Source organism: Nannobrachium achirus (genome assembly GCF_963921795.1).
Source record: "Nannobrachium achirus genome assembly, chromosome: 6".
Lineage (NCBI taxonomy): Eukaryota > Metazoa > Chordata > Actinopteri > Myctophiformes > Myctophidae > Nannobrachium > Nannobrachium achirus.
In genome coordinates this window covers 50,707,189-50,726,893 of record NC_137815.1, presented here as the reverse complement: position 1 = coordinate 50,726,893, position 19,705 = coordinate 50,707,189, and the positions used below count along the sequence as shown (strand labels likewise).

The following is a 19,705-nucleotide window of genomic DNA, read 5'->3' as shown; positions in this document are numbered from 1 at the left end:
AACATTATGTGTGCATTAACAAACGTGCATGAACGTGTACAGACACACATGCTCATTTTAATTGGGTCGGGTTGGGTGTAAAATATGGCCCTATGTACTGTTATATTAGCCTGTTTTCATTGTTTAAAACCCCAAATACTATAAAACAAGGAAGATCTCTCTCTCTAGCCAATCTCCAGTCAATTAGGTGATTGGGCTCCGCCTTTAAATATCACTGGCTCTGATCCATTCTCAATCTCTTTTCAGCAAGCGACAAGCTCCACCCACCTCCACCCCCCTCCACCTTGTTAAAGTCTCCACCCACCTCCACCTTGTTTAAGTCTCTCTAAGAGCTAAAATTGTATATGTTAAATGTTAACAGATAGTTAGGTAAAATTAGCCGAAAGTTAAACCAATCTGGGAACTAAATCAAAATCAATATCTTTCTTCACAAATGTGTTCATAAATGGTTGGAATGGATTCAGCAGCCCCAAAATGCCCTAATTACACACCTCATACACTCATATTGGCAATTCTTTATTTTTTCCCCCTTTAATCCCAGGCCCACGGGATACCCCCAACTTTGATTGGTTCCCACAAAGTTCCCCAAGGGAGTTGTGATTGAGAAAGTTCAGAGGTGATAGTTGACACCTTTATGAACACATTTGTGAAGAAAGATATTGATTTTGATTTAGTTCCCAGATTGGTTTAACTTTCGGATAACTTTACCTAACTAAGAGTCTAATCGCCTATTCCATTCCATGCTTTGATTCAGGGGTCTTCAACATTTTCAGGCCAAGGACCCCTTAGTTGAGAGAGAGATGAAGCAGGGACCCCCTCAACCTTATCATAGATTCCATATAGTTTCATTGTTTGACAGCACAATCATCAGTGTATTTTGGATTCATGTCAATTTGTGTTTTCAGATATTTAACCACTTGAACGTCAATACTTAATAAACTTGACCTTTCACTCTGTAATTAGACTGCTCTTTTTCCCCTCTGCACCAAACCTCTTTGCCGAAAATAGGCGATCTACAAGTTCACAACGGGCGTTGTGAGCTTGTAGATCTGCTATTTTTGGCTAAAGTTCTCAGAATATGGACACTAGGGTTTCTGTCACTCAAAGGATCTGTAGCAACGCTCTCCTTTATTGAAAGTTTTCTGTTTTTTTATGTGTGCGAAGATGAAGAGGAACTATCACATTAGAGGAGGGGAGCAACCTTCCTCCTGACATTCAGACCCTGAATGTCAACAATGTCCTCTTTAACCCCAACACAAAACAACAACAACAACTAATGGAGCACAGTGTGTTTAGGAGGCCTACCTCTAATATTAGCTCTCAGCCCTGCATTGCATATGAGTGACTATGTATAGCAACCCACAGCAACCAAAACAAAACAGAAACTGCAACCTCCACTGCTGGCCTAGCTGTCAAAAGTATGAAAGAAGTGTAATTTGTATAGGGTTGATGGGTTTTATAAACCCTACTGGCGACAGTGGCGACATTAATTTTGTTTTCAATAAATACAAATAGCCGCTCTAGATATAAATTCATGGGCTATTATACGTATTTTGTCATTTCCATAGGGGTCTCTAATCACAGAGGGCCCTTTTGATCAGAAAACCCATGCAGAATAAGATCTAATTTCGCCCCTGAATTATGACATTATGGCAGATATGACAAATGACATGCTTTTAATTTATTTTCAAACTAATATTAATAGTGGAAATAGACTAGTGGTTCTCAAACCTTTCAGCCCACAACCCCCAAAATAATCATATTTTAACTGGGGACTCCCCACTCTGACGAGCAATAAGAGTCGAGGAATTACATTTTGTATAACACGGTTCTATTGTGGAAATAGAAGATCTACATGCTCACAATGCCTCGCGTTGCAAGGCGTTGTGAGCATGTAGATCTGCTATTTTCACAAATTTCTGCCTCTAATATTTGACAATTTGACCAATGTTTGACCAGAGGAAGTCCTTAAATTGTCACTTTAGAAATGTGCAGATACCATGTGTATACACATAGCCTACTGTATGTTAGTCTGTTTACTGTTGAGTGAGAAAACAATGTTAACATTTAGCTAAACATCGGGGACCCCGACCCACAGGTTGAGAACCATTGAAATGGACGATCAACAAGCTCAAAACTATTTCCACTATTCCAGGTTTAACATGGAAATGATTATGACGATTTGACGATCGAGCAAAAACACAAAGACTTGGGTGCAACCACCACCACCACCACCCTTACATCTCCTCCGCCTGTGGGAGGAGGAGAGGAAGGAGAATATAAGCGTGTCCACGGTCGGTGGAGAGGTCATGTGTGAGTCATGTGTGTCGTGTTGTGGCCTGGTCATGTGAGCACAGACCCGACCGAGTGGGGGGGGAACACCCACCCACTCACCCGCACCCTTCTTCTAAAACAACCCCTCGCACGCACCCACACACAAAAACACACAGACAAACACATGGGGGAGTCCCATGGGTGCCAGTTCCCCTTTCTGCAGTGACAGGTCTTCTCATGTGTTCATCGCCGTGCATGACTTTGCTTTTTTGGAACCTTTAACAAGCAGGGTTCCCACACATTTTTACCAATTTACCAATACCAAACGTTTCCAGAATATTTAACCCATTTTCCAGGACTATATAACAATAATTCAGCTCAATAACAGGTCGCTTACTCCTATGCGCAATGCCCAAAGACCGGTAGTGTATGCCAGTGGTTCTCAACCTTTTCAGGCCGGGACCCCCGAAATAATCATGTTTTAACTGGGGACCCGGCCACCCTGACGAGCACTAAGAGTTGAGGAATTTTGTATAACACGGTTCTATTGTGAAAATAGCAGATCTACATGCTCACAACGCCTCGCGTTATTTTCACAATTCCTGCCTCTAATATTTGACAATTTGGCCCATGTTTAATTTGTCATTTCAGAGGTATTAACAAAATCAATAACCAAAGACAATGCATAGCTATTTTTATGCATAGGATCATTATTTAAAATTAACAACTTGAACCCTCGCATCCCTATTCCAAGAAGAACTTTAGCCAACATTTTGGTTTGGTGTAGAGGTAAAAAAGAGCAGACCAAGTACAGAGTAGAGGTCAAGTTTAAAGAAATATCGACAATTTAAATGGTTAAATGTCTGAAAATACACATTAACATGAATCCAACATAGACTGATGACAAACAAGTCGAAGAAAATCTGCATAAAGCATTTATACAATATGTAGAGGGGGTCCCTGCTTCATCTCTCTCTCACTTAACTCAGTTACTGCCAATTAAATATGCCCTCGAATGGCATTATTGCCAGAAAATCTCCATAGACTTCCATGTAATTTATAGTGCATAGATCATGCACGCCCATGCACAGATCATGCACCATGTTTGTGCAGGCTGTTCACAGCTTTCAAACAAAAAAAAAAGATTGGAAATCCGTTCAGGCATTCTTGAGACTAGAAATTCGCGGCCGCTGCGCGGCCTCTCCATTCCTAGGACTTCGCGCCCTCCGGGCGCTCAGGCAGGACTGCTCTATATTTGATCAACATAAGGGTTTAGGTTTTAAATCAGGTGCTGCTGTAGTGGAAAAGTACTTCCCGTACTGGGAAAGATCATAATCTGCACTACACTGTCCCTGCCACCAGGGGACACAGTAGGCCTACTACACTCATAAGTACACTGCACCGTGGAACTATTTGTAAGTCTGTGTTTCGGCCGGAAGGTTTATAACAGCAAGAGCCGCTGATACAAACGACCTACGGCCTGGTCGCGACTTAGGCCACGACTTGGAGGTCGTAGGTCCCGGTTCTGGAGGTTTTGCGCGATCTCGGTCGTAATTCAGCGACCTGGGAAGTCCGCGATCGAAACTCTACGCTTGCTAAGGGAAGGGACGCGAGTTTAGAAACTCTACGCTTGCTAAGGGAAGGAGCGCCGCGATCGAAACTCTACGCTTGCTAAGGGAAGGGACGCGAGTTTAGAAACTCTACGCTTGCTAAGGGAAGGAGCGCTCGTTTTCAACAGCGTCGGCAGGTTAGCTACTCAGTGTCGGCAGGTTAGGGTTAGGGTTAGGGTTAGGGTTAGGGTTAGGTTAGGTTAGGGTTAGGGTTAGGGTTAGGGTTAGGGTTAGGGTTAGAGTTGGGGTTAGGGTTAAGGTTAGGGTTAGAGTTAGAGTTGGGGTTAGGGTTAAGGATAGGTTTTGGTGCACCTCGCGCGGTCCAAGTGACTACAATGGAGCGCTTCCTACCTCCGGTTCAGCCAATCACAAGCTTCAAAAGGTTGAATAGCGCTGCTGCTCTAGAATATTCTGCAAAAAGACCTTTAACAACGGCCCGGGGACGACCGAGGTGGCGCAACCACGGCCGGGGGTCGCGAAACTAGACCGGCCGCGACCTAACAAGTATGTACCGCGAACTACGACCTCCAGAACCGGGACCTACGACCTCCAGGTCGTGGCCTAGGTCGCGACCAGGCCGTAGGTCGTTCGTATCAGCGGCTGTCTCTTGTTTATAATGGACGTACTATGATGTAATTCGCGTCATAGCATTAAATTATTGTTTTGTTTAATTGTACATCGTGCAAGTACAATACGTTCAGGGAAAGCAGCTAGGAATGTAGGGGAGAAATGCAGCGATGTATGTGTGAAAGGAGGAATCTGTAGAAGCAGTGGTGTGAGAGTCTATCAATGACATGCTTAAACAACACCAGGAGCTGGCCTGTCAATTAGTAGTGAAGATAATAGCCATTATGTTTTACATGTTATGTAAACAAAGATGGCTGCCCTGTATAAAGATGGGGTTGTATGGGGGTGGAACATGCAAAATCGCGATTGAAATCATGTTTACTAGATTTACTAGATTTTTTTTTTAATCAAAAAGAAAAAAAAAATGTTTTTTTTCTAAGTCAAAGTCGATTTAAGTCGTCTGGCAGGGAAGTCCATAGTAAGATAGTTGATCTGAAAGTCGTTTGGCACTGTATGAGTTAAGGGGTCCTTGGCCTGAAAACGTTGAAGACCCCACGTGGTAGAGTATGTTAATACAACTGGGGTGGTTGTGTTTTGTCACATTTGAGACATTTAGATCGTGTCAAAGGCCATGTCTCACCTACACACAGGATCTGACAAATTTGGACCTTATAGTCAAGATTCAATTTATCCCCTGAGCAAGCAGACAGGCTCTATTAGCTCAATGGTAAACATGTCAGCACCTAACTTTGTGTTTTGTCTTAAATTAAGGCCCTACTTGATCATACTACAGCATGACACAAAATCATCAAAAGTAGCAGATCTGGGGGCACCAATAGACTAGTGGTTAAGGCGCATACCACACATAGGCTCTAATGCAGCCTGACAGTGTGTCGTGGGTTTGATTCCCGGTGTCACTCCCTGTCCCTTGCCCTAACTTCACTGTACTATCCACACTATAAAAGCCCCCCAAAATATCTTAAAAAGAAGAAAGTTGCAGATCCACAGGCTTGTTTTGAGCTTGTAGAACTGCTACTTTTCAATTAGAATCCTGAAAAGTAACAGTTTGAAATACAGTATGAGGTTTCCACCCGACAGAGACGATATACGGTATATATATATATATATATATATATATATCGTCACTGTCGGGCAGAAACCTCGTATTTCCAAGTTTCAAATGTGTACGTCTTCGCTGTCACACAAAACTAGTGAAAACAGTAGATTTAGATCGGCTGTTTTCACTAGTTAAAGGTGATACACCATGCATTTAAAAAGTATCATATTGTTTATGTCCCAAAAACGTTTTTCAAAAGGTTTGAGGCTAAATTACCACTCCTGAATAGAGAGCCTCTCATTTTTGAATGGCTCTCAGAGCATTTTCCGCTGCAGTACCACCTTTGGCCTGAACTGCGGAGAATTCCGGAGAATTCAGAGAATTCCCCACGGCCCTCTACGCCAGTGGTTCCCAAACATTTTAGCTTGCGACCCAAAAGAGAGATTAAACGTTTGCACGGGACCCAAGCTAGTGAAAACAGCAGATCTGCAAGCTCACAATGCGACGCGAAGCTTGTAGACCAGCTATTTTCACTACTTCTTAGACATTAGATTTCTAATTTCTGTAATTTCTTTGATTTTGCAATGATTTCTTCATGAAATTGCTGGAAAAAAAGCATTGAATTTCTTTTTCATTCATGAAAATGTTTGGAGAATGTTTTTTGAAAATGTTTTGAAATAATAACAATTAAAAACTAAATATAGGAAACCAAAAATTAGGGGACCCATAAAAATGTGGGTTACACCCCGCCACTCCGACATGTCTCCGACATTCCGACACTAACCCTATCTCTAACCCTTACCCTAAACTTAACCTCTATGGAAGTGTCGCCACTCCGACAATATGAAGTCAATTTCGGAGTGGCGACAATTCGGAATGGAGAGCAACACCCAAAAATGTGCTGGGAACCAGTGCTTAGGGCTCAACTCTAATCTGTTGATTCTGAGCCGGTATCAACCAACGTGCCGCGTTGCACTGGAAGGCACGACCACACACACACACACACACGGACACACACAGACACACACGGACACACACGGACACTCCAGGCCCCGCGACAGAGACAGAGACATCAGGGCCTTTCTAATCACCCAATCACGACCAAGAGATTCTGCCTCTCTTCACACACACTGTCCATATACGGCCCTAAAGAGAGAGAAGGAGCGCACGCACGCACACACGAGGGAGAGAGAGAGACAGAGAGAGAGAAAGGGAGAGAGAGAGAGAAGAGCTCATTGTGCATGAGGTACAATAAGAAGTACAGCTCCTATTGAGAAGGACTGAAGCAGCCTGTTGTCCGACGTGTACATTTCATTCTCCCGAGGAGGCAGGCGCGCACGCACGCACACACACACACACGCACACGCACACGCACACACACACACACACACACACACACACACACACACACACACACACACACACACACACACACAGCCCGGCTTTGTGCCCGAGAGGGCTGGCCTACACACACACACACACACACATACACACACAACCAAACAACACAAACAGATACACACAACGGACTAAGCAGACTAAGCAGAGGTCTCTTTGACTTCGCGGGGAAGAAGCTGACTCCACAACATGGCCGATTGGCCATTTGTGCTCTTAAGTCTTAAGCAAAAAAAAAAGGAGCTACAGTATAGTAGTGTCATTGCAAAAGCGGTACCGATTACACTGGTGCAGTTGTTCTTAAAAGTGGGTCTGGGACTGGGTGGGATCTCCCAGGGGTCCTTGAGGTGGTTTCAGGGGGGGTCCCCCACCTAAATTATTGGACATGGACCGTTGCAGGTGTGTAACCGAGTGTACAAATGGAGTTGATTTGGTTACATTTACTTATATAGATTTATTTTGGGGCCATTTAAGCCTTTATTATTGAAAGGACAGTAGGCTGACAGGAAACATAGATATATATATAGATGTGCGGTGGTGGAAAAAGTACTAACATTTTCGGCTATTTTCAAATAGCCAAGGTATAAAATCGGGCTAAAGTGGTTTATGTATGTTTTAACATATTATATATATCAGCAAAGTAACTAGTAACTATAGTTTTCAAATAAATGTAGTGTATTTGGATCCAAGATAGTAGTGGAGTAGAAGTAAAAGTATTGGAATTTGGAAATACTCAAGTAAAGTACAAATACCTCAAAACTGTAGACTGTACTGTACAGTAGTACAGTACTTAGTAAAAGTACTGAGTTACTTTACACCACTGGATATATGTACAGTATATATATGCACAGAGGAGTACGTCCCACACAGTGTAGGAATGTGTGCAGGGTATTTATAGAGGCTGACTAATGGGGTGATTACATCTCCAAACTCAATGGACAGGGTGAGAATGCCAGCCACATGCAGGGACAAGAGGAACTCTGCTATTGGTCACAGCCGGCTCTTCAGTCCAGCGTACCGGCGGACACGGACAGAGAAACACATGGCTTTGAACCCGAGGCCACACCTGGATGCTGTCCTTGTGCATCCTATAGCATGCCATTGCATCGTACTATCATATTGCAAACATGATGTATTATTACAAAAATTATTAAGATATTCTTTTTGCCTTTTCTGTCTTTATTGTAGTAGCGAGAGACAGGAAACAGGGAGAGAGAGACAGGGAGTGACACACAGCAAAGGTCATCGGGATCGGGATTCGAACCTGTGACACGCTGTCAGGCATTAGAGCATGGACCATTTTTGGGCACCCCTAAACATGTATGTTCAACAACAACAAAAAAGGTTGTAACTGTAGGTCAAGGTTCCCAAACTTTTCAGGCCGCGACCCCCCAAAATAACCAGTAAGACTCCCTAATCGGGAGATAAGCGTCCGTCATGTCACATGTATACACAAAGAGGGCTGTAAGTGGCATTGGTTCCTGGGTGTAGGGGGACGTGTGTGGGCAATGTATAGCTTTGGTTGGCCCAGAGAATGTGGGGTTTAGCTGTGAAATGGTTTAGCTGTGAAATGGTTGTGTTGATGAGATGAGTGTAGACATACTGTGTACCGAACTACCGATGTGCGTGAGCGATTTGTGTGATTTTAGGGCCAAATATGAAGGAGTAGTGTCCAAAAATGTGTTTTAAAAAATCCGCCTGAAGGTGGCGCTATATGGAACAGATCCATGTTGATGACATGAGTGTAGACAGACTGTGTACCGATTTGCGTGATTTTAGGGTAAAATGTGTAGGAGTAGTGTCCAAAAATGTGTTTTAAAAAATCGGCCTGATGGTGGCGCTATATGAGACACATCCATGGTGATGACATGAGTGTAGACATACTGTGTACCGATTTGCGTGATTTTAGGGCAAAATGGGTAGGAGCAGTGTCCAAAAATGTGTTTAAAAGAATCGGCCTGAAGGTGGCGCTATATGGGACAGATCCATGTTGATGACATGAGTGTAGACATACTGTGTACCGATTAGCGTGATTTTAGTGCAAAAATTGTAGGAGCTGTGTCCAAAAATGTGTTTTGCAAGAATCGGCCTCATGGTGGCGCTAGAAGAGGGTGATGTGTGAATTGATGGGTGGAGGTTGTGATTTAGCAGGCAAGGAGTATGTGTGCAAAATTTGGCATGGATCGGGGCAACGGTGGCGGAGATATGAGTAGGGCAAAAGTGTGACGTGACAGACAGACGGACGGACTGACGGACAGGCGGGCGGTGGAGGTTTTGATAGTAAGTGCGACCTGACGGTCGCAATCATAGTTGAACTTGGGACCCCCCGCCCTGACAAACACTTGGAATTGTAGGAGTTCAGTTGAGGCATTACATTTAGTTGACTCGGTTCCATAGGTAAATATTGTGAAAATAGCCAGTGACAAGAAAAGGACCCACCAGCGGTAGGGCTGACACGATTATGACATTTTACTTGACGATTGATTGTCATTCAAACAATTGCAATTAATGATGAGTGTGTATGTATGTACTGTATGTATGTATGTGGATGGTGTACTAATGTAAGCGGACATGTATGTATGCAGCCTTTAAAAAAATTGACAACACAAGAATTCATATACAGCTTAATGAAATGAACTACTCAAAGGCACCACTCACTTCATACTCGGTGTGATTTAATTGTTTTAATTTTCCAAATATTTTTTTTGTTTCTTTTTTAATAAATGAAAAAACACATGAAATATATCCCTTAAAAAACATGAATAGTGGGTACAGCCGATCATATCTGCCATTTCCACTATTTCCGAAAACGCCGTGATTGGGCAATTATGTAATAATTGTAACGGGCCATTTGTGTCCAATTGTGACTCAGATCCAAACACGTGCTAAAAGTGACGCTACTCTACTTCCTGCTGCTGAGACAGCTCATTAAAGCACACTCGCCCACATGAAGGAAGAGAGAGAGATAGGGTATCATCATTTCCACGTCGTTACGGTGACACACTCACTGCTACCGGGCAGTAGTACAGGGTTGTCAATTGGGTATGGCAGGGGTATGCAGCTGAAGAGAAGCAACCCGCACTCACGTTTTCATTAAGAATCTTTTTTAATAGTGGAACAGCAGCAGCAGTAGTCAGGAGGACAGATGCGTTTCGGCTCTTAGGCCATCATCAGTGTTCAGTAACACTGATGATGGCCTAAGGGCCGAAACCGAATTCCACACCCAAGATACCCAGAAATACGGCAAATTCTACAACGAGTTGAGTAAACTGCCATACCCTGGGGGGGGAAATAAAAGTTACTTTTAAATATAAATCCATGAATGTCTCTTTGTCTATCTGTGCTGGTTATGATGTTGTTCAATTTACAGTAAAATAACTACAAATGCAAAATTGAACACGTCAACAAGGTATTATAATTATAATTATATTCTCCACACTTGTATTGTCCCCATCTTGACAACATGGTATATTCCCAGGTTCCGCAGGTCAGCTGCACAGGTGCAATGCATTATTGTTAATTGTGGCACGTTTACTAACATGCCAAGTTTAGCTGCTTGAACAACCATTCCAGGCTGCCATATCCAGCCCAAGAAACCGTAGAAACGGGGGGAAAAATAGAACGTACTTCTTAAAATAAATGTATCATGTCTGTTGCTAAGGTATGGCAACATGACTGGTGTCTTGCGCGCGTGCAAGACACCAGTCATGTTGCCATACCTTAGCTTTAACTGAACTGACGCCACTGCAGTAGTGGCTGTAAGCTGCTGTGCTCGGGCTCTCTCTGCCCACACGGTTCCTTCCTTTCCCAGTTGCCTGGCATCCACTGGGCTGAGCAGGCATCTGTGACGCAGGGGGGGAGCACACTGCGGCCATTGTGGCTCCCAGCGCCTGTGATGTCACAGGCCCTCCAACTTCAAACCCTAAACCAGCTAAAGTGGGCGTTAACACAGAGCGGTGGGGGGAACGGGTCAGGGGTTATAGCTCTGGATTGTGCCACTGATTTGTCACACACACACGCACACGGACAGTATCAGAAACCTCATATCTATCATATCTTTTCTCCATAAATTAGTGCCCCCTACTTGATCATACAACAACGTCACACAAAAAGCTGCAAAAGTAGCAGATCTGCAAGCTTGAAACGCCGCCCAAAGCGACGCGGTTCGAGCTTTGGGCGGATCTGCTACTTTTGCTGTTTTCGAATGTTTTGGACATATGAGGTTTCCACCCGACAGAGACGATATCCGACACAAAAGCTACATGACATTAAACTCATTCCCAGCCAAAACTTTCATATTATGGCTATTTATGAGACATCAAAGCCTTCCCCAGATTCTGACATTGTTTGGGGTCAAGCACATCAAAGGAAAGACCCAAATCTCCTGTTCAAACACAAACAATGAAGCCATCAACGGTGGCGGAGATATGAGTAGGGTAAAAGTGTGACGTGTGACGTGACAGACAGACAGACAGACAGACAGACAGATTGACTGACAGCCGGGGGAGGTTTTGATAGTAACTGCGACCTGACAGTCGCAATTATAGCACTTATAAAAGCATGCAATAGAACCGTTGGCTATGGAAACAAGTGCACTTTCTAATGGAGTCTGCCATCAAATCACCGTCATCATCATTCTCACCAGAACCCGATCCAGAGACCACATCACCCCACCCAGTCCTCCACGACCTTCACTAACTCCCAATTAAATCAATCCCAGAGTAGATTTCAAAACACTGCTCATCACCTACAAGGCCCTCAACAACCAGGCTCCCGCTACCTCTCTGACCTTGTCAGACACAACGCCCCCACCTCCTGGACATCCCCAGGACAAAGAAACGCCCCTGGGGTGACAGCCCACCTCCCTTTGGAACACTCTCCCACCTCACATCAAAACCGCCCTTACCATTGACCTGTTCAAAGCCTCCCTCAAAACCCACCTTTCCAGACTCACTTTCCCCACCCAATTAAAATACCCCTTTTTCTACCTTTTTTTTAGTTTTTCTTTTCTTAGTTTTTAACCTTTAAAGGACAACTTTGTTTTTTTACAACAAGGGTTCATATTTTAGATATTGGCAATGGGCTTATTGTGTCTAAAAATACATATTTAGCCACCTGCATGCATGCCCCCAACCTGGGGGCATGCATGCAAATCAAAATCGTTGAAATCACAAAAACGATAGAAAGAAGTAAATGAAAACATCTTTTCTTTTCTCTAAATATGAACCCTTGTTGTAAAAAAACAAAGTTATCCTTTAACTAGTTATTCTCTCAATAAAAGTGGTGTGTTTAATTTGTTTTGTTGTAAATGAAAACCCAGAATATTGTGTATTAAATTAAAGGCGTGCAGAACACAAGACAGGTAAACATGAAGAAGTACACGGAAACATTCACACACGAACACACACACACACACACACACACACACACACACACACACACACACACACACACACACACACACACACACACACACACACACACACACACACACACACACACAGTACACACACACAGGGGGAGGCGACATGACACCAGAGCTCAGAGGCTTGGTGTTAATTTGTAAGAGTGTATTTATAGACAGAAGCTGCAGTGCAATGTCTGGCATGTCTCTTTAACAGCCAACATCAACCGGCTAAATATGGGATGAGTTTTATGCACACCAATACTCCAAGGTGCATGTGTGCAGTGCACACACGTATGTTGTGCACGCTGATGTATACACACACGGCCGCGCACGCACGCACGCACAGACACACACACACACCCTTTTCCGGCAGTGACACCTCTGCCGGACAAATGACAAAAATAACCCCCCTACTTTCTGTTCCCCTTTTCAGGAACATCCTGTTCTCGCCCCCAAGCCCCGGATTTTCATTTGTGTGTATGTGTGTGTATGTGTGTGTGTGCGTGCGTGCGTGCGTGTGCGTGTGTGTGTGTGTGTGTGCGCGTGCATGCTAGTGCAAGCGTTGCATGCATTAACGTGAACATAATAAACTAGTTCTTCATGCGGAGGACACAAAATGCAGTAAATCATTGGTTCTCAAAGTGATCCTTGAGGAGGGGACTCATACAGTGCCATCCGGCCACAAGGGGTGCTAGAGTGCCAGAAAATTCTCCATAGACCTTCTTTATAGCTTTCGTCGACCCTCTCCCAACTGGCTTGTGTTTTCACTCCAGTCAAAGCTATGGGTGTCGAGAGGAGGAAGCTAGCTGACACGTAGCCAAAATGCTAACCCATTTAGAAGCCCGATCTAAAGCTATTTCAGCCGCAAAAAACTTTCTCTTTGGGTCTGGGGACACAATCCGGAGAAAATCCTGTCTAAAGATGTGATTTATTATTGGAGTGGGCGGCGCGATTTGGCCGTTAGCGCGAATACGGCCCGTGGATGGCCGAGTCTGAGTCCCGGCCAAGGATGGACGTCTAGACCGGGGCTTCGTTGAGGCCTCCGATAAAATAATTCATTTTATTAAATATCCCGGACATGTTCGGGATAGGCACCCTGGAATACGTCGCGCCGCCTACAATGAACATTCGGTGAACATTGGGGGGGGTCTAAACTTTATTTTAAACCATTTTCAATGGAATAAATCGTCGGAGCATCTAGCGTCTCTCGTTGGTGAGCGCTGGGCGAGCCGGGACCACCCACGTTGCTCCAAGCAGCTCGGGGTAAGTAAAATAGCAAATAAAAAATTGTTTTTGATCCCTAATATCCCGAACATGTTCGGGATAGGCACTTAAAGGGTTAAAAGCAGTTAATACAGCATCTCAATCATTTCAAGTGAACAACTTTATTTTTACATATAACATGTATTAAAAAAATAGCAGATCTACAAGCGTGTACATCTGCAATTTCTGAAAATCTTTTTTTGAATAATTTAGATTTTTAACACAAATCTTTTCTGGGGGTCCCTGGCACAAAACGTTTTCACGTGGGGGTCCACCACCAAATCAATCGTGGAGGTCCTTGACATGAAAAGGTGTGAGAGCTACTGCAGCGTCGTTGTCGGGTGGAAACCTTGTATGTCCAAAACTGTTCGTTTGATATTTACCATTTTAGAAAATGATTTAAAATAGTGAAAATAGCCGATCTACAAGCACACAACGCCTCGCACCACGAGGCGTTGTGTGCTTGTAGATCTGCTATTTTCACTAGTTTTGTGCGACAGTCTGGCATGATAAAGCAGAGAAAAAAAACATACACATTTGAAACTTGGAGATACAAGGTTTCTGCCCGACAATGACGAATAATTATGTACTTTGTTTGCTTTTCCAGTGCAAGAGACATCAGACTTGGCCTCGACATGCAGCCAAGGCTGAATCAGGCTGAACAGTAAAACTTTTTTTTTTTAAACATGAAGCAGTAAATTGTCCCCATGATGCATCAGTAACTCGCACGGCAGCAGCCATGACACACGCTCTGCGCGCCAAGGAGAGGGGGCTCGACACGGATCGTATGACTAGGCTGGCACGGCAACTATGAGGTGCACCTCACCACCTTCCTCTTTAGTCTCACGCACATCAACAGCTGTATGTCTGTCCTCCCAGGGGACAGAACACACTGAGACATACACTGTGTAAGGTATACGACGTCTGGTCTGCCTCCCAGTGAGAACACGGTAGACTTCAAAGTGGGGCCTGGGGACCCCCGGGGGTCCTTCCCATGTTCTTTTTAAAGTGTAAAGTTGTCAAATATGTCCTTCTTTTCTTTGTATATTTAGGTTATGTGTCATATCTGCCATGTGAAACTTCAAAGCCTACAAGCCAAACAGACATGTAATTGTCAACGACAAAAACACAATTAAATCGTTAATCGCAATTATTTGCGTGACAATTAATCGTCATGTAAAATGCCATAATCGTGACAGCCCTACCCATTTTAAACCCATTTTAAACCTTAGTTTTTTTCCCCCCCAAAACATGTAGAAAATGTAATACATTTGAAAATCTTTTAACAACCATATAGCTTCTCGTATGGTGGTGGGTGAGGGGGGTGGCACAAATGATTTGCAGACTGGGTTCTGGATACAGAGGAGAAGCACTGATCCACTCATCTGTTCCCATCCAGACTCTACTGTAATTAGAAGCGACAGGCTTGCGTTGGGAATGTACTTGCAGTTTGGGAGTAACGCAGCGCAGTATGTGTAGGCGCATGGTCTGTGCCTGTGTGTGTGTGTGTGTGTGTGTGTGTGTGTGTGTGTGTGTGTGTGTGTGTGTGTGTGTGTGTGTGTGTGTACTGTGGACGCATGGTGGGATGGCATACCGTTAGTCACCCACCAGCACATCATACAGGGAATTAAGTCACCACAGAATCCTGGAAAAACTGACTTTCTTTTCGATGGTCATAGGTGGCCGTACAGTAGGTGACACACAGACCTTGTCACGCTCAGGCACACACACACACACACACACACACACACACACACACACACACACACACACACACACACACACACACACACACACACACACACACACACACACACACACACACACACACACACACACACACACACACACACACACACACACGAGAATTACCTGTTTTAGAAGAAAGGGTTCACAAATCGAAGTAAGGGCTGCTTGCACCGCTAGCTACATGTCTCGTCTTCCAGATGAGAAGGACGGATGCCAATCTGTGGGAAGGAGGGAGGGAAAGAAAGAAACGTGTTTAGTAACATTACAATTCAGGCATTTAGCAGATGCTCTTAATCCAGAGTAGCCTGGAACCAGACATATCCGCCTGGTCAAAAAACCTGGCAAATATGGGTCTGGCCCCGCTCAATTGTGAATCCATTTCCTCTCCCCCCAAAATTTGGGGGACCAATGAGGGCCCGGCTTTGGTCTGGTCTAACCAATCGTGTCCAGTGCCATTTTTTAAATTCTGCTCGCGAGTCCAGACTAATATCCAATACGCAGTGAGGAATTAGTATGAGCAACGCCAGGCTAAATCCAGAGATATTTACAATAAGCAAGGTACACACGGGGTAATAAACCAGTAAGACACCTAAGGGCGAAAAGTGACCTCGCCCTTTATCTGTCTTGGTCATCTGTCTTGGCCATGAATCCATTTTATGCCCATATAGGGAGATCCCTGCTCTGAGTAGCTGACATCACAGAATCCCTTTTATGCCCATATAAGGAGATCCCTGCTCTGAGTAGCTGACATCAATGTGATGTCACCTGTTTTTATGCCCATATATGGAGATCCCTGCTCTGAGTATCTGACATCACTATGATGTCACCTGTGATGTCACGGCAGTGATGTGTCAGGGGAACCACAGTGTCAAGCGTTAAAGACAGAGATACGGTCAAGCTGTGACCGTTCACATACCAAACTGCGACCTATGGTCGGAATTAAAAGCATAGAAATAGTAATCTAGGATCATAGGTAAACTAAGAACATGTCATCAATCTAAACATTATAATATCAAGAACAACATATAAGTGTGCTGAATGTGTTGAATAGTTGTAATGAGCAATAATAGTAGCTTCACATCACAGCATGTTTTTGTTTATATGTTATACACTTTGACTTTATTTTCGAGAACAATTAAAACACAATCCTCCCATTTCGGTTCTCTGAGCCTAAACTGCAAAGGCAGCCGTTGGTGCTTGTTCTTGAATAAGGTTTGTAGATCTACAAGCTTGTAGATCTTCTGCTTTTGATACTTGTGTGACGCTGTAGTATGATCAAGTATGAAGTAGTAAAAACAGCAAAAAGAATAAGTGGATAAGTGGTTTCTGACCGACCGTCCAACTTAGGAGCAGTGAGCAGCCTCCGTGCAGAGCCTGGGGACCAACTCCAGCTGTAAGGCCTGTAACTTGGCAACGGGCAGGAACACTGTATGTACCAATAGGGACTCCCTCTTTCTTTGGTGTTTTGCCCAGGTGGATGTGGTGATATGCCTAAACCTAACCCTAACCTCACAAACACTATGCCTAAACCTAACCCTAACCTCACAAACACTATGCCTAAACCTAACCCTAACCTCACAAACACTATGCCTAAATCTAACCTTAACCCTAACCTCACAAATACAAAACCCCACCCCCACCAGGGAAACGATGTAACCTAACATGCACGTTTTTTGGTTCATTGAGGCTTTAGGTTAGCAGGTGCAGGTGAGTTTCATTAAGGATGCTAGGCTAGCATCACATAACAGCAGCCAGTTACAGGTGTGTGCATCTAGAACCAGGTGTGCACCACTCACACAGAGAAAAATACTTTCCATAGTGGAACCATGAGATGCAACAGACCAGCATCACGAGAGTGTGTGTGTGTGTGTGTGTGTGTGTGTGTGTGTGTGTGTGTGTGTGTGTGTGTGTGTGTGTGTGTGTGTGTGTGTGTGTGTGTGCGCGCATGTGTGCACTGCGCATTCCTGCCGTGACGAGAGGCAATATTCTTCGAGTAACTTATTATGTAACAGGATTCAGCATTCAAATGGAACTGCATTCACTGCTATACTGTATGCTTTGCGTTGTGGAGCAAATCCAGAGTGGCTAATGTACTGTAATTACAACATGCTGTGTATCCCTGGAGGAGAGGAAGCTGCGTTTTGCAACAGATAGAGCGAAGTAAAAACGGGTGAATCAGCGGAATCTACGCTGCCCTTAGTAACTGGTCTGGACACCCCTTCACACACACACAGCAGCAGTCACTGGACACCCCCCTTCACACACAGCAGAGGTCAACTGCTTTCCGCTGACTTCCCCAACCTGTTGCCTTAATTTCAGGACACACTGACAGACACTGCTAATAAATGTCACAGCGTCGTCTCATTGTGCTGTTGTTGCATCAGACCAGATGTCAACACAGGTTTAATTATAGCTCCACCAAAACATGTCTATCTACGATAATCCTGCCAACCAACCGGCCAGCGCTGAGCTGCTGCCCAGGGTCTTAGTGCCAACACAGTACGTCCCCCACTGGCCCATGGGGGTCTCGACCTTTGGAGAGACTTCCAACTACCCATGGTTTGACCAGTATTTAGTACTGGGGGGTAGGGATGGGACGATAAGCGATATTTCTTGATAAAAAACACTCACGATAATCGTATCATGGAGATTTAATTGATCGTGATATCGTACTACTCCATCATGCACTGAGATCAATTCACCTTTTATTTGCCAAGCTGCATATCCGGTACCACTTAAACCCTCTAGAATTGGTAAAAAAAAAATGGTGTTATGAAAACTAGCCAATCTACAAGCGATGCGATGCATTGTGAAGGTGACATTGTAGATATTGGAAATCTTCACCTACAGTATAATGACATGTGGAAGACATGTTGAAAGTGGTCCGTGACATAATATAGGCTCCATAGTTGCGGATACTGTCGTCGTCAAAAAAGTGCTGGCGGCCAGACCAGGGGTCTTCAAAATGTTTCAAAGTTAACTGAGAGAGATGAAACAGGGACAACCCCCCCATGGACCCCCCCCAGGGACCCCCCCCACCCCCCCCCCCACACACACACACACACACACACACACACTAAATATTGGATTAGTGTTAATTCATGTGTGTTGTCACTTTTCAGACTTGAACCCTTTGAATACTTTGTGAACTTGATCTTTGGCTCGGTATACTTGGTCTGCCAAGTATACCAATCTAGCCAAGCTTGTAGATCTGCAAATTATCTGCTAATGTTACCCCCAGAATAAGGATGCGAGGGTTCAAGTGGTTAATGTAAAACAATAAAAAATGAAGTCCCTATCACACAAAGATTTGGCAGCCACCCCTGCAGTATCTCTGAGGACCACCAAGGGTCTCCAACCCCCCTGCTGAAGCCTGATATATGGGTCTAGGAGGTATGGCTCTACTGGAAGGCAGAAATGATGAGGAAAAAGACAAACACCACTAGGTTATCAGACAATACAATACCGAAACAGACAACAACAGTTGGAGGAGGAAGTCAGATGAAAACACTCCCAATTGTCAACATAAATGCAATACTTCCACTCCTATCAGCTTTCGAAACTCCTGGCGATGTCGGGCATGAAGCAACTTCCTCCAACCACAGCCAGGGGAAATGACATATACTGTAAGTTGTTTTTCATACAAGAATGGAGTCCCCCAGGGCTCCGCTCTAGGCCTAAGTGAAAATATTAACGGATATTTGAACTATTTAAAAAAGAAATGTCAAAATAGTAAAACATGTCTTGGGCATAAGGGGTAAGGTGGCGTGCAAAGAATATATAGGGCCCTAAGTGTTGATTTAACTCGGATAATGTAAAGATTGACCCCTTATAGATTCAGTCAAATAAACGCTTATTTTAGTGGGACTATAAATGGTAAATAAATGGTAAATGGTGCATTTATACACACACATTCATACACTGATGGTAGAGGAAACCATGCAAGGCACCAACCTGCTCACCGGGAGCAACTAGGGGTTCAGAGTCTTGCTCTAACTCTGAGGGAGCCCAGGATCAAACTGGGAACCTTTCGGGAACCCTCTGTGTTCTAATGACGGTTTCTCTACCCCTAAGCCACTGCCGCCCCTACTATAAGGGGGTGAGAGTTAAACTTGCAGTATCCTTGTGGTCCACATGTTAGGGGTCACTGCACTAACACATACAGTACAACACGTGTACAGTATTTGTTCTCAAAGTGGGGTCCGGGTACCCCCAGGGGTCCTTGGTGAGGTTCCGGGTGGTACCGGAAGTGGTTAATAAAGCATCACAATCATTTGAAATAATAACCACTTTATCCATGTATATGTTGGTTATTCAAAAACAGCATCTACTATTTTGAAAATATTTGAAAAATATCAAACATGTTTGGATATTTTTGAATCA

General features: G+C 44.1%; 1 protein-coding gene across 1 annotated transcript in view; it reads right to left on the bottom strand.

Annotated features, from left to right (window-relative positions):
• The window catches only part of tfeb (transcription factor EB), an 83,451-nt gene that overhangs the window by 33,082 nt on the left and 30,664 nt on the right, over nt 1-19,705 (bottom strand). Inside the window, exon 2 of the mRNA XM_080727390.1 lies at nt 15,446-15,540. The gene's annotated coding sequence lies outside the window, so the exon portion shown is untranslated. The remainder of the gene's footprint in view (nt 1-15,445; nt 15,541-19,705) is intronic.